The sequence below is a fragment of the Ambystoma mexicanum genome, chromosome 6q (assembly GCF_040938575.1).
Source record: "Ambystoma mexicanum isolate Mex_15411 chromosome 6q, UKY_AmexF1_1, whole genome shotgun sequence".
Classification (NCBI taxonomy): domain Eukaryota; kingdom Metazoa; phylum Chordata; class Amphibia; order Caudata; family Ambystomatidae; genus Ambystoma; species Ambystoma mexicanum.
Window position 1 is genome coordinate 1190838657 of NC_090937.1, and position 16040 is coordinate 1190854696.

The window sequence follows — 16040 nt, forward strand, 5'->3', positions numbered from 1 at the left end:
TTGGGGGTCCATAGAATATGGAGGGAAAGTTGCCTAAAAGAGAAATCTTTCCTAACACGGAGCACCTAAATACATCAGTTAGGTTTGAAGGTATGCAGCAACAGGACATTTTAAGTCGGCCACAGCAGCTGCCATGCACATAAGAAAGGCTAAAGCGAAACATGGCACATTGAATGCATCAATGCTGATTTCAGCAGCAACTGCTGTGCAAGAGGTAGCAGTACATTCATAAGTTTTGGGGGTAGACTAGGCATTCAGTCCACTGTCTCTGTAACAGAAGTGGAAGAGGTTTACTTTGCTTGTACTGACGAGCAGAGGCAAAGAACACAGTAAAGAGGAGCTTAATGAGCCAGCATATAGTGGGGAACATCCTGATGAGCCAAAAAGAACAACGCAACAGGACAAAAAGGAAATGATGACTTTGAAGAAACAGCACATAATGTTGAGGAGGAGTAAATGAAAGGATCCTGGTCTTCAGAATTCACATCCAGTGCTGATGATGAGCTTGCTAGAGATTATGACCCCACTATAGTCAGGCACAAACAGCACATGATTCTAAAAAACACTGATGCGGTGGAGAGGAACAAAGCCACACCTAGAGTAATGGGGTTTGCAGACGCTGAGTAAGAAGAAAAGAAGGGCAGCAGTGAGGGGTAGGGAGTATGAAAGGAATGCACGCAACTACAACATTGGGAAGATATGATAGGGTTGAGGTAAAGGGAATGTGTGTGTGTTTGTCATAAACAGTCGATTACATGGAGAGCTGACAATGTAAGATGGAAAATAACCAGACATGTTTCAATGATGGCAATTTATAATACCTTGGAAGGAAGTACAAACATTACTGGAATCATCGTTATGTCATGGCTTGAGAGGTGCTTTGGAAGCCTTTGAATTCTGGAGGCCCGAAATGTCTAGGTAACATTTTTAAGGCATCCCTTGCAAAGCACATGGGTATACACTGGGTCTGCCAGGCCAAGAGCCTTAAAGGCAAGAGTCCAGAACTTGCTCAATAAATATAGAATGTCGGGAAACCACAATAGGTGAGTGGAAGTAGGGTCAGGAAGAGAACACTGTCTTACAAGAGCCTTGCATGCATGGATTATCCTGGAGTGCAGATTGACTATTGCAAGTTGTATGAGATGTGGGGGCTGTATAATGTCAGTGTATCGTGTTTGCGTTGCTTCTGTGTGATGCGCTGTCAATTACTATCCTTGTTGCTTTAGTAATATGCAGGCCATTTAATTATACCTGAGGGATGTTGAGAACTTCATTTGCAAAGAAATGGATTTTGATGTAACGTTGGCAAATAATATATATCAGGCTACCTACGTTTTGGCAGTTCAATTTATTGAAAACTACGGGGAAAACAATGCATTTCTGTCACAAAAATGCTTAGAAAACTGTTTAACATTGATTCCATTGATGTATGACCATTGATTTAGAGGATGTAGCTACAAAACCAGATGATGCAGGGGAGGTAGAAACAGGAACCAGGGACAAGGACAATAGAGCATGATATGGGAACAGGATGGAGGAGGAAGTGCTACATTTTTGGATGAAGGGTGGGGAATAATTGCCGTAAATAGGTAAGGAGAGAGGAGAACAGGAAGATGTGGTAGTTTAGAATGCTATGCAAGTGGTGCTTCAGAAGGGAGAGCTAGAAGGTTGAATTTCAATAGAGAATGAGTGGGAGTATGTGTTATGTTATTGTTGTACACAAATTACAGCGCAACTTACGCCAGAAGGTAACTTGGCGCTAAACAGACTTCCAGAACAGAAAGCAGCAGCTCTGCACGAACCGTCAGAAAAGCAGGGTTTTTAGAGAACAGCTAAACGACAGATGAGCAGCAGTGTAGCACAGAGCAATAGGCAGTGTTTCAAAGTTTGGCGGCCACCACTGAAAAAGCCTGGCCACCAATTCGGACATATGGAAATCTAGGGACAGAAATAAGAAATCAGTCCCTAGACCAAAGAAGATGACAATGCACATAGGGGCGGAACTTGCACTGTTAATATTCAAGCCTCACACCATGAAATTCCCTGTGGACCAAGCACACAGAAGGCAGGGAGGATATCTAAGGGGCAGCATGTTTGTCTTGGATGCAGGTCAACGCGTAGCAACACAGGTTTGAATCCCAGTCTTCAGTATTAAGTGCGTTATAAAAGAACAATTATAATGCACAGGCTTGGCCACTGGAAGCCAGTGAAGAGCAGAAAGAATAAGGGAGATGTGATTCCCTAAAAGGGTTGCCAGTGGCCAGCCACACTGCAGAATTTTGAATAATCTGCAGGCATTGTAACAAAAAAGCAGGTTGCGCCAAGTACAGAAATGTACAATAGTCGATAAGACTTAATACTTGGAGGCCGATTCATGGAATTATTAGCGCGGCGCAAGTGGGCAAAAACGTGCGAATCGCAGTGGAATAGCGAAAATCGCAGTGCAAGTGCGAAAATCGCACGAAAAGCAGCGCACATCGATTCATGGAAGGGCGTGCGCGAGAAAACCAGCGGATGTGCGATAAAAAAGTGCGCGGCGCACGTTGGTGCACAGGCCATCTAACAGCGTGCGCCAGGTCACAGCGAAAATCGCACAGGCCACAGCGAAAATCGCACATAGGGCGGCGCACGCAACAAAAGTAGGCGGAACACGGACGAACACTCGGAATGGGGAACAACTTGCCAAAACGTGGGCGTCACGGGGGAAGTACAGGGCACAAGTGCGCGGAACGCCCACACGCTCGCCTACAACACGTATTCATGGAATAGAATAGGGCAAAAAAGCGCACGGTCAAACCAGCGCACAGGCACAAACACGACCGGCACAAGAAAGCAGGCGGTAGCGTCTCTGCGGCTGTAAGAAATGTGCGCCAAAAGGTGCACCAACAAATAGCACCTATATACTGCCATGATGAATGTCCTATACTGTGGCCCTCCAGGACAAATGACGTGCAAAGGGGTACCCACAAACACGGACACCCGCTGACAAAAAATACGTGTGCGTGTATACCGGGGTGCGCGGAAAGTCTCACACCCGATTTGTCCGGGTACGTGTATATCAGGGGTGCGCGGGAATTTCCACACGCGATCTCAGCAAGGTATGTGTATTTCAGGGGTGCGTGGGAAGTTCCACACGCGATTGGCCCAGTGCGAGCAGGGTACGTGTATTTCAGGGGTGCGCGGGGAGTTCCACATGCGATTTCAGCAAGGTATGTGTATTTCAGGGGTGCGCGGGAAGTTCCACACGCGATTGGCCCAGTGCGAGCAGGGTACGTGTATTTCAGGGGTGTGCGGGAAGTTCCACACGCGATTTCAGCAAGGTATGTGTATTTCAGGGGTGCGCGGGAAGTTCCACACGCGATTGGCCCAGTGCGAGCAGGGTACGTGTATTTCAGGGGTGCGCGGGGAGTTCCACACGCGATTTCAGCAAGGTATGTGTATTTCAGGGGTGCGCGGGAAGTTCCACACGCGATTGGCCCAGTGCGAGCAGGGTACGTGTATTTCAGGGGTGCGCGGGAAGTTCCACACGCGATTTCAGCAAGGTATGTGTATTTCAGGGGTGCGCGGGAAGTTCCACACGCAATTTCATCAGGGTACGTGTATTTCAGGGGTGCGCGGGAAGTTCCACACGCGATTGGCCCTGTGCGAGCAGGGTACGTGTATTTCAGGGGTGTGCGGGAAGTTCCACACGCGATTTCAGCAGGGTACGTGTATTTCAGGGGTGCGCGGGAATTTCCACACGCGATTTCAGCAGGGTACGTGTATTTCAGGGGTGCGCGGGAAGTTCCACACGCGATTTCAGCAAGGTATGTGTATTTCAGGGGTGCACGGGAAGTTCCACACGCGATTTCATCAGGGTACGTGTATTTCAGGGGTGCGCGGGAAGTTCCACACGCGATTGGCCCAGTGCGAGCAGGGTACGTGTATTTCAGGGGTGCGCGGGAAGTTCCACACGCGATTTCAGCAAGGCATGTGTATTTCAGGGGTTCTGGGGAGTACCACACGTGAATTGGCCGTGTGGGCCCTCCCAGGTGTACACTCCACAACCACCACGGACCCTGCAGGCAGCCCACACCATGGGGGACTACCCTGCACCCATGCTCATGTCCCGCAGGCAGCCCATCCACCATGGGCATGCCCCCCAGCCAACCCACATGTCACCTTGCACTACTGATCAACAATGCATGTCTCCCACCACCCCCACCCCCCAGCAGTGCAGGGGCAGCCTCCACCAGGCCCCCACTCATGTCTCCCACCACCCCCACCCCCCAGCCACCAGGGGCAGCCTCCAGCAGGCCCCCAATCATGTCTCCCACCACCCCCACCCCCCAGCAGTGCAGGGGCAGCCTCCACCAGGCCCCCACTCATGTCTCCCACCACCCCCACCCCCCAGCCACCAGGGACAGCCTCCAGCAGGCCCCCACTCATGTCTCCCACCACCCCCACCCCCCTGCCACCATGGCCACCCTCCACCAGGCCCCCACTCATGTCTCCCACCACCCCCACCCCCTAGCAGTGCAGGGGCAGCCTCCAGCAGGCCCCCACTCATGTCTCCCACCACTCCCACCCCCCAGCAGTGCAGGGGCAGCCTCCACCAGGCCCCCACTCATGTCTCCCACCACCCCCACCCCCCAGCAGTGCAGGGGCAGCCTCCAGCAGGCCCCCACTCATGTCTCCCACCACCCCCACCCCCCAGCAGTGCAGGGGCAGCCTCCACCAGGCCCCCACTCATGTCTCCCACCACCCCCACCCCCCAGCCACCAGGGGCAGCCTCCAGCAGGCCCCCACTCATGTCTTCCACCACCCCCACCCCCTGCCACCATGGCCACCCTCCAGCAGGCCCCCACTCATGTCTCCCACCACCCCCACCCCCCAGCAGTGCAGTGGCAGCCTCCACCAGGCCCCCACTCATGTCTCCCACCACCCCCACCCCCCAGCAGTGCAGGGGCAGCCTCCACCAGGCCCCCACTCATGTCTCCCACCACCCCCACCCCCCAGCCACCAGGGTCACCCTCCACCAGGCCCCCACTCATGTCTTCCACCACCCCCACCCCCCAGCAGTGCAGGGGCAGCCTCCACCAGGCCCCCACTCATGTCTCCCACCACCCCCACCCCCCAGCCACCAGGGGCACCCTCCACCAGGCCCCCACTCATGTCTCCCACCACCCCCACCTCCCAGCCACCAGGGGCAGCCTCCACCAGGCCCCCACTCATGTCTCCCACCACCCCCACCCCCCAGCAGTGCAGGGGCAGCCCCCACCAGGCCCCCACTCATGTCTCCCACCACCCCCACCCCCCAGCCACCAGGGGCAGCCTCCAGCAGGCCCCCACTCATGTCCCCCTGCACCCCCACCCCCCAGCATCCAGGGTCACCCTCCACCAGGCCCCCACTCATGTCTCCCACCACCCCCACCCCCCAGCAGTGCAGGGGCAGCCCCCACCAGGCCCCCACTCATGTCTCCCACCACTCCCACCCCCCAGCCACCAGGGTCACCCTCCACCAGGCCCCCACTCATGTCTCCCACCACCCCCACCCCCCTGCCACCATGGGCAGCCCCCACCAGGCCCCCACTCATGTCTCCCACCACCCCCACCCCCCAACAGTGCAGGGGCAGCCTCCAGCAGGCCCCCACTCATGTCCCCCTGCACCCCCACCCCCCTGCCACCATGGCCACCCTCCACCAGGCCCCCACTCATGTCTCCCACCACCCCCAACCCCCAGCAGTGCAGGGGCAGCCTCCAGCAGGCCCCCACTCATGTCTCCCACCACCCCACCCCCCTGCCACCATGGCAACCCTCCACCAGGCCCCCACTCATGTCTCCCACCACCCCCACCCCCCAGCCACCAGGGGCAGCCTCCAGCAGGCCCCCACTCATGTCTCCCACCACCCCCACCCCCCTGCCACCATGGCCACCCTCCACCAGGCCCCCACTCATGTCTCCCACCACCCCCACCCCCCAGCCACCAGGGGCAGCCTCCAGCAGGCCCCCACTCATGTCTCCCACCACCCCCACCCCCCTGCCACCATGGCCACCCTCCACCAGGCCCCCACTCATGTCTCCCACCACCCCCACCCCCCAGCAGTGCAGGGGCAGCCTCCAGCAGGCCCCCACTCATGTCTCCCACCACCCCCACCCCCCAGCAGTGCAGTGGCAGCCTCCACCAGGCCCCCACTCATGTCTCCCACCACCCCCACCCCCCAGCAGTGCAGGGGCAGCCTGCAGCAGGCCCCCACTCATGTCTCCCACCACCCCCACCCCCCTGCCACCATGGCCACCCTCCAGCAGGCCCCCACTCATGTCTCCCACCACCCCCACCCCCCAGCAGTGCAGGGGCAGACCCCACCAGGTCCTCACAATCCCCAATCATGTGCGTAATGGTCAGCCTAAACAGCCAAAAAGCCCTACCAAGTAACCCATTCACCCACATGGAAATGGAAATCACATGTTACACCCCCAATGTTCATGAAGCTAATGAACCCATGTCTGTCACACACAATGGTTGCAATTGAATGGGAAAACACCCAACATGACATGCATGAAACCAATGAGATGATACCACACAGTGAAGTATGGAAACAAAATTGTATTGAAAAAAATAAAGAATGCTAAAGAAAGAAAACAAACTACAATGTGAATGAGAAAAAAGAAAAGCTGCATGTCCGTATAAAAACACAAAACGCCAAATCAGAATCCAAAAAATGTATGTCCAAAGTCAAATGTAAAAAAATCTCCATGCAAGGAATAACTATGTAAAAAAATACCAAGGGTCCATGAGCCCAACTGAACAAAGGAAACCTACTAAAAAACCTACCTAAAAATCAACTATATACAAAAAGTGGAGCAGTGTCCGTCGACTCCAAATCATAATAAGAAAGAAAGGAAACCTAAAACTAAAGAACTATATACAAAGGCGGCGGGCAAGTCCAGCGGCTCACTCCGTGGTGTCCCGGGCCAGGGCATCATCGAACTCCTGTTCGATGTCCCGGAGGCGGTCCAGTTCCATGGCCCCGAGGGTCCGCAGGAACGACACCGTGTCCTCCTCCAACCCCCTGCGGATTGCCTCGAGGCACTCGGCCCGCCTCAGGGCCCTCCGCATGGAGTTCTCCGCCCTGACCATTGTGAGCCGCGCCTCTTCCGCCCGCCGCCGCTCCGCACCTATGGCGTGGCCCAACCGCTGCCACACGGAAGACACTCTCTGTCCTGGGTCCCCCTGCCCTCCGGCCGATGCCTGCCCCTCCGATGTCGAAAGCCCCGAGCCTTCATGTCTCCCACCATGTTGCTGCTGCTGCTGCTCTGCCTCTGCCCGTGCACTGCCTCCTGCTGCCTGCACATCCTCCACCGGCTGGGGTGCAGTTATTGATGTGGCCACCCCTGCTGGACCTCCGACTCCCGACTGTGGCAGGGATGCCTCCTCCACCAGCCTGGCCGCACCGTCAGAGGCAGCTCCACAGGGCACCCAGGTGACTGATGGGTGGGAAGATGGCACAGAGGACGACTGGCGCGTAGGGGGTCCAGTTGAGGAGGGGGTCGGAGCAAGACCCATCAGACGGAGGAATCCGGCCTGGGTGACCTGTCCCAGCAGGCTGACGTGGTCAACGAGCCATTCGAGATGACGTGCAGTCTCTCCATGAAAAGACTGCAGGTCACCTCGCATGGCCCGTTGACGCAACGCCACACCAGCCAGGACAGGCTCAAACTGGACCTGGATGGCCACGTCCGCAGGCAGAGGAAGGCCAGTTGACGTCAGCTCATCCCCTGCCTGAAAACGGGTCTGGACGTAGGCATCCCTGCTGGTGCAAGATGATGCAGGGACAGGATCGGGGACAGGATTGCACACAGGCACCTCCGCGGCGGCCTGTGCTGCCTCCTGTCCCTGGTCCTGCACTGCACCACTAGCACCAGTGGGATCCCCACCTCCAGACCCCGTCCCTGGTGCTTGCACGGCCTCCTCCTCCACCAAACCCCCCACCAACCTGGATGACTCCGTGCCATCTTCCCCTGTTGGGCCCTGTGGGGTCCCAGCTGCCCCTTCTGCTGCCGAGGAGTCCAACTGCAACCTCCGCCTTTTGGACACCAACTTCGGTGGCACTGAAGCTGGTGCCCCTCTGCCTCTCTGGCCGGGGGTTGTCAGTGGTCACAGATGGTGTTTACCCCGACATGACAACCCCAGAGGCAGGAGTGGGTGGGCAACTGGGTCCTGGGGCTGGGCTGTGGAGCGATGGAATTCCAGTCGGGAGTCTTCGGTTCCAGCAGGGGTGGTCACCGCAACAGCACCCCTGGCTGATGTGCAGGCAGTAAATGGCAGTGCACGTGGGCAGCAGGCAGTCAGGCAGCAGCAGATGGCAGGTGGGAGCGTGCTCGGGGCTCTGGGGGGCAGTAGTTCGGCCTTCTGGGCAGGAGCGTGGTCTTCCGTGTGCTTACGCGTGGCCAGCTTGGTACGGAGTGATTTGGCACGTGAAAATCCTGCACGTCAGCGTGAAAATCGAGGAAAGGCCCTTAGCGCGTAAGCGCGTCAGCACGCATACGCAAATCTATTGGACCAAAGGCCCTCAGCGCGTAAGCGCGTCTGTGATGTGACCTGCACGGGTGTTTCCCACACAGCACGTGATGACAGAGCACACGTGGAAAGACTGCACGTCAGAGTGTCATTGCGTGTAATTGGACAGCACGTCAGAGTGTCATCGCGTGTAATTGGACAGCACGTCAGAGTGTCATCGCGTGTAATAGGACAAAAGTGCGCGTACACGCGATTGGCCTATGTACGTGTATATCAGGGGTGCGCGGACACTTACACACGCAAGTACGTCAGCGCACCTGTATCCCGGGGTGCGCGGAAATTTCCACACGCTATTGGACTGGGTACTGGATTTCAGGGGTGCGCGGGACACACGCTCGCCCACAACACGCGCAACGCATTAATTTGCGCGCTAACAAAATAACTAGCTCAGACCAAGGATGAACATACCGTTCCTAGCAGCAGTGGGCGTGGCCTACCAAAGGAGGAGGAGGAGGTTAGTCAGGGCCAGAATATTCACACCCAGAACCAGCCTTTTGGGGATGCCTGATGACCAGGTGCATGGGAGGTACAGGTTTCCACCACACATCATACTGGACCTGGTGAGTGAGTGGGAGGATGACCTCACATCACCCACCCTGTGCTCCCAAGCACTCAGCCCCCTGGAGAAGGTCCTCAATGTACTTGACTTCTTAGCCACTGGATCATTTCAGCGGACAAGTGCCATTGTGGGTGGTGTATCACAGGCCACCCAGTCACGCTGCCTACACCAGGTCTTGAACATCATCACTGCACGCCCATCAGTCCGCAGGCACATATACCTGCCCAGAACCCCTGCAGAAAGGCATGCTGCCGCCCTGGATTTTTACGCTGTGGCACGATTCCCCAAAGTGCCAGGTGCCATCGACTGCACCCATGTGGCTCTACGTCCCCCCAGGGCATCTGAGCACATCTATAGGAACCGCAAGCACTGGCATTCCATCAACGTGCAGGTAGTATGTAATGCCAAGGGAATCATCACCTCAGTATATGCCAACTATCCCGGGTCAACCCACGACAGCTTCATTTACCGAATGTCCACCCTAAGCCGGGACCTAGAAGCTGGGCGGCATGGCGATACATGGCTGCTTGGTGAGTATGAATGCCACTGCACATGCATGCATTTCAGATACTGAGCAAGGTCACAACCCCACCAATGATACCAATCACCACCTCCACAGGGGACAGTGCCTACCCTCTCAGCCCCCACATGATGACGCCAATTCGGAACCCCACCACGCCACCCCAGGTAAGATATAACGCAGCCCACATTACAACCCGGGGCATAGTGGAGCGCACATTCGGAGTGCTGAAGTCACGCTTTCGCTCCCTTGACCGTTCTGGCGGGCAGCTGTTGTACGCTCCCCCAGTAGTGTGCAGGATCATAGTGGCAGCATGTGTCCTGCACAACGTTGCAACACACCGGGGCCTGGCCGTGGACATGGTGGTGGCACCACATCCCCAACCACATGCACAGCCGCTGCGCATGGGAGGGGAAAGGGCACGGGGGGAGGCAGCCCGTACACAGCTAGTGGCTAATTACTTCACATAGAAATCACACCCCTGTGGAGTGCACACTGCCCTGGCACATTCCATCTGACAATCAATGATGACTCAACCGGACACTTATCCTGAATGTCTGGAGAATGAACCTTCAAAACCATATCAGCCTGAGATTGTTCACCTGGAAGTGTCACAATGTGTGCATCCCTACCCACACAGACACCACCAATGCAGTTTTGTGAAGTTACACATTCAAGCAGCTAAAATGAATACCCACTTGCAAAATGCAACAAGAGGACAGTGCCATGTCAGCCAACCCAACCCCAGCACCGCCACACGACACACTGTGCCATGTCATGCTATTTGCAGGTAAACAAAGTAATCCCCACAACATGACACTAGTGTCACAATGTACAGTGTCCCTATTAGAAACTTGCAACACCTGAAATGCTCACAGTAATGCCGGACCAACAACAAACTTGAGCACGTACTACCATTAACATGACATCACAAATGTTAAATATTAGTAGTCTCACCACCTGGAAATGCCTGCACTCCCACCACTACCAACTGTGCAGTGTTGGCGCCATGTAGAGTTGTAGGTGCACTGCTGCCAACATGTACCCCATCTCCAGACTAGAGGTCCTTGTGTAGACATGAGGAAGGGACCTGCAAATTGGGAGGTAGACACAGAAGATGAGTTACACATCAATGCAACATGCAGTGTACAACACAACAGCAATATGCACTAGGAATGTATACACAGTATTGACTACAGACTGCCCACACAGCTCATGGGAGTCCAACGTCACTGTGTAATTCACTGTCACTTGGGCACACCCTTTGCAAGCCCATGGAAACGGGAAGCAGGAGGGGTGTGTGTGACTCAAAACCAAGCATCTGAACCAAATACATTACAAGCCTGCATGTGCCCAGCCACAATGCAGCGTATGCAAACACAGGAACCACGGAAGCCAACAAATCGTCCCAAAAAAATTGGGAATAAAATAAATAAAAATAAAAATAAAAATAAAAAAAAATCAAAAATGGCCATTGATGGGCCCGGGGGGGTTGGGGAGGCCACCCAGGAGGTCCGAGGACAGGATGCACACCAGAACCCACCTGCGTGGATCCTGGGAAAATAAAACACCTCCATGGGCTCAAGGCCCACACGGCTACCCTATTGTGGGAGTATCACTGCTGTCGCTATTATCACCCTGTGCAGCTGCATCCGGAGGTGGTTGCACTATGGGAGGCAGCCCACACAAGGCCCTAGTCTGCTCCTCCATGGCTGCAAGCATGCGGGTGTGGTAGGTCTGGTTCTGGAGGATGAGTGTGCGGAGGTCCCCATGCAACAACTCACGGGATGCCCGGACCTCCGCCCTCGTTGCCTGCATCTCAGCTGAGAGCGTACGGGTGAGACGCTCCAGCTGCTGTTCTGTCCTTTGGTGTGTTGAAGCCTCAAGCTCAACAAGAGTCGTCCTGAGGTGAAGGAGCTCCTGCCTCAGGGCTTCCCTGTGGCCCTGGGACTCAATGGAGATGGCCTCCTGCAGAGTCGCCAGTGCCGCCCGCCTGTCCCTGTTGGACCCCAACATGTCCTCCCTGTGTGACTGGCAGATGGAGTCGGTTGCCTGCTCTAGTCGCTCCATCAGCCTTTCAGGGGGGACAATGGAAGTGGCCACCCTATCCATGGCCTGAGCCATCATCTCGGATGATGCTGCCTGTTGGATTGTCATACCGTAAATGGATTGCTCCCATGCGGTATTGCCAGGTGGCGTACGGCCACCACGTCGGCAGGCACCACACCTGTCTGGGGCAAGGCGAACTGCGCCTTGCTGTGCCGGCACTGCCTGAGGCTGCAGGACTGCATTCCCCCTCTGATCTGCTGGCCCAGGAACAGGATCAGATGTCACGGAGTGTGACCCTGCATCCGTAACCACCAAAGGCGTAGCTGCCAACACTGACATCCCCATTGAGGGTTCTGACCCTGGTGCAGGTGGGTGGGACAGAACAGAATCCCTCCCTGGAACACTCACCTGCGACGGCACGTAGGTCTCATCCGAATCAACACCTGAGTACAGCTCGGGGGACGTGCAGCCAGAGACACCCCTTGAGAGCAGGACCTGCAGCACTTGTGGGTTCTCACCCACCACCACACCACGTCCCTCACTGGTGGTTGGTCGGCCCTCGGACCCCTCCTGGGTCTGCACCATCTCCACAACCCCAGCAGTATCAGGTGCGTCTTCCCCTGCAAAGACATGAAAACAAAGAAATGGAAACAGGCATTAGCACCATGGCACACAATGAGGGCTGAGAAGCAAGAGAACCAGTACTTGTTTGACACATGTCCCACATGACTAAAACCCTCCCATGCATGCACCCTCACTGCGTATGAAGGGCAGGCAAATGGCACACACTGATGACACCAAGATGGAAGATGAACACATTTTCTGCATGCTGCCTGGCAGTGGCATCACACATTGGCCTGTGATTGCCAGGTGAAACACACATGCCATCACACAGGTGGCATGTACCATTGCTATTGAGTGAAGATGTAGAGGAGGGCAGCACCTATTAATTCAGTCCAGTTCCCGCATGTAATAGCTTTTCTAATTCAAACAGGTCAGATTCTTCACCTGGAGCTGCCAGTCAGAAATGGTCCAATTGCACAGGGACATATTTGAACAAATGATATCCAGGTAACAAAGTCACTCCACTTTACCATAGCCATATCAGACATGTGACTAGAGGACTGCGACATGCCTAGTAAAAGTGGTGGAATGCAAACAATCTGACTAAATGAACAGTGAAAAATTAAGCAACTATGTTGTGGCAAGGTGACACTTCAAGGGCAACTGGCGTGCAGTTGGGCTAGATGTCTACTGTTGGCAGAAGGGATACTGCTATGGCCAAATGCAGCTGCACAGGATGTATTGCATGAAGCACATGGCTGACCCATACGACTCAGGCGCACACACTCTCACCGGGCACACATACAGAAGCCCTCACACACACCATGCACATGGATGACACACACATGCATGTGCACTCACCGGACAATGCCTCATAATCAGCCAAATCTCCCACGCCTTGGATCTGTTCCTCCGTGACGTAGGTCCCAGCGACTGACTCATGTGGAGTGAGTTCCGTGTCTACTACTGGAGACCCACCTCCAGTCACTAGAGTTGCGGCATGACTTGAGGCCAGCTTACTCTTTGCCCTGCGCTTCAGGTCATTCCAGCGCTTATAGCAATCATTGGCTGTGCGCCTCACGATTCCAAGGGCACTTACGATGTCCGCAACGGTCTGCCAGTGTGTCTGGCGTTGTGCGGGTGTGGTCTTGGATCCTGCAACAATGACCATCTCGTTGTCATGTGCGGACACATACTCGACAAGTGCATTCAGTTCGTCATCCGTGAAGCTGGGCTTCCTGGACGGGCCGGACTGTGTAGCCGTGTCTGGGGCATCAGCCTGTGCCAGACGAGCACTCTTCCTCTTCCGCTTGGAAGGTGGTGGTGATCCTGAGTGTCCTGCGCCGCTCTGGACACTAGGGGCAGGAGCCCTGGTGGACTCTGTATCAGGAGTGTGGGATTGCACACTCAGCATGGGAGTTGGTGCAGGCATTGGCTCTAGTGTGATGGTGTCAGGAGGAATGTCAGCAGCATGGACTAGGACCGACACTGTCCGGGCTGGGTGTGTGAGGGCTGGGGTGGATGGAGCCGCAGCTGCCCCTGCAGCCTCTCCGCCCTGCCTACTTGGTGCAGCAGATGACCTTGCTGCCCCAGATGCACGTGGCATGGTGACATCAACGTGCACCAGCGCACGTGTCATAGGCCTGCTGACCTGGAAGTCAGCCATGGAGTCATCCAGGTCTGGTGCCACAATGGGCTGGTCCAACAAGGGCTGAGCATGGATGGTGTCAGCCACATCAGCCTCAACGGGAGGGGGGGGGATTATGGGTGCCCTTGACTGGTCCTCCACACATGGGGGGACAGGCTCACCCTGCAAGTAACGACCACGTCCCCTACCGGATCCACCACGGCCACCACTTGTGGCTCTTCCACCTTTGCCACCCTTACGGAATCCTCGCCTCCCAGCCATGGCACTGATATTAATGTGCGTATGGGAGTGGCTGTAAAATATTGTCCTGGGCAATTGGGGGTCAAAGGGGTTGGGTACCAGATGGTAATTGTACCCTAGTGCTCTTGCAAGGCTGATTGTAACCCCTGGGGAAAGATGAAGGGTCACGCTACGCACAGGAGCCCCAAAAAAGGGAGATGACGGACGTGCACGCAACCCCTCCTAGACCACGTGTGCAGAAAGAAAAACCTGCACTACGCTGTGGCACCCAGTAACACAAGAATGAACGTGTGCATGTCACACACAGCCTAGAATGACCTGTGAAGGGGTAGGCTACATACGGGGCAAGCACAGATGTTAGATACGTGCGTGACTCACCGTCTGCCAGGAAAAAGAGCGTGAAAAAGGAGCGCGTTTGGTTTGCAACACCCCCGCCAAAAGAAGATTTGTACGCTGTCTGAGGAGACAGGACAACAGTAGAAGGGAACACTGTTTGAGGGAACAGGCCCAGGTAAACCAGTAAAAGAGAAAAAAGAGAAAAAGCTGTCAGAGGTAACAGGGAATACGAACTTGAAACGCCGTGAAGTAAATCGCGTGTGAAACGACAAGAAGAACAGAATTCACCCACTCTCTCTCCACGAAAAGCACGTACAAGGAAGTGGTGTTCTACGCGTACCTTTTATACAGGCCCACACGTCCAGCATCACTTACGCGGCGTGTACGCGCGAGGGCCATTTCCACCAATTACACGCTTTGTCACTTATGCGTGTAGGGCCATTTCCACCAATTACACGCTTTGTCACTTCTGCGTGTAGGGCCATTTCCACCAATCACACGCGATGACACTCTGACGTGCAGTCTTTCCACGTGTGCTCTGTCATCACGTGCTGTGTGGGAAACACCTGTGCGGGTCACGTCACAGACGCGCTTACGCGCTGAGGGCCTTTGGTCCAATAGATTCGCGTATGCGTGCTGACGCGCTTACGCGCTAAGGGCCTTTCCTCGATTTTCACGCTGACGTGCAGGATTTTCACGTGCCAAATCACTCCGTACCAAGCTGGCCACGCGTAAGCACACGGAAGACCACGCTCCTGCCCAGAAGGCCGAACTACTGCCCCCCAGAGCCCCGAGCACGCTCCCACCTGCCATCTGCTGCTGCCTGACTGCCTGCTGCCCACGTGCACTGCCATTTGCTGCCTGCACATCAGCCAGGGGTGCTGTTGCTGTGACCACCCCTGCTGGAACCGAAGACTCCCGACTGGAATTCCATCGCTCCACAGCCCAGCCCCAGGACCCAGTTGCCCACCCACTCCTGCCTCTGGGGTTGTCATGTCGGGGCAAACACCATCTGTGACCACTGACAACCCCCGGCCAGAGAGGCAGAGGGGCACCAGCTTCAGTGCCACCGAAGTTGGTGTCCTGGTGGAGCAAGTCCTGGGGCAGTATGATGCCCTCTTTGGAAGTTCCCGCGCCGACAAGGAAGGACGGACCCGGATCTGGACTGACATTGTGACTGCCATCAACGCGGAGGGGGTGGCAGTCCGGGACTTACAACATGTCAGGAAGCGCTGGGAGGACTTCAGGTCCAGGACCCTGAACAAGGCCCGGCGCCTCTTGAAGGCAGCGGATGCCAAGGGGCGCCAGGGCCACTTGTCGGAAGAACAGATGGGGGTCCTGGAACGCATATCCCCAGCGCTCCACGTCCAGGTCCTAGAGAAGCAGACCCGTCTGGAGTCGAGCGGTGAGTGTACATGCATCCTGATTGTGAGCAGTGCGTGTGGTGATTATTTGGTATTGTGCAGGTTGCACATCTGTTTGTATGGGGTCGAGTATGGGTGGTGGTGTACAGGGCCGTGGGGCTGACACATGCGAGGGCTGTAATGTGTGAGACATGGATGGT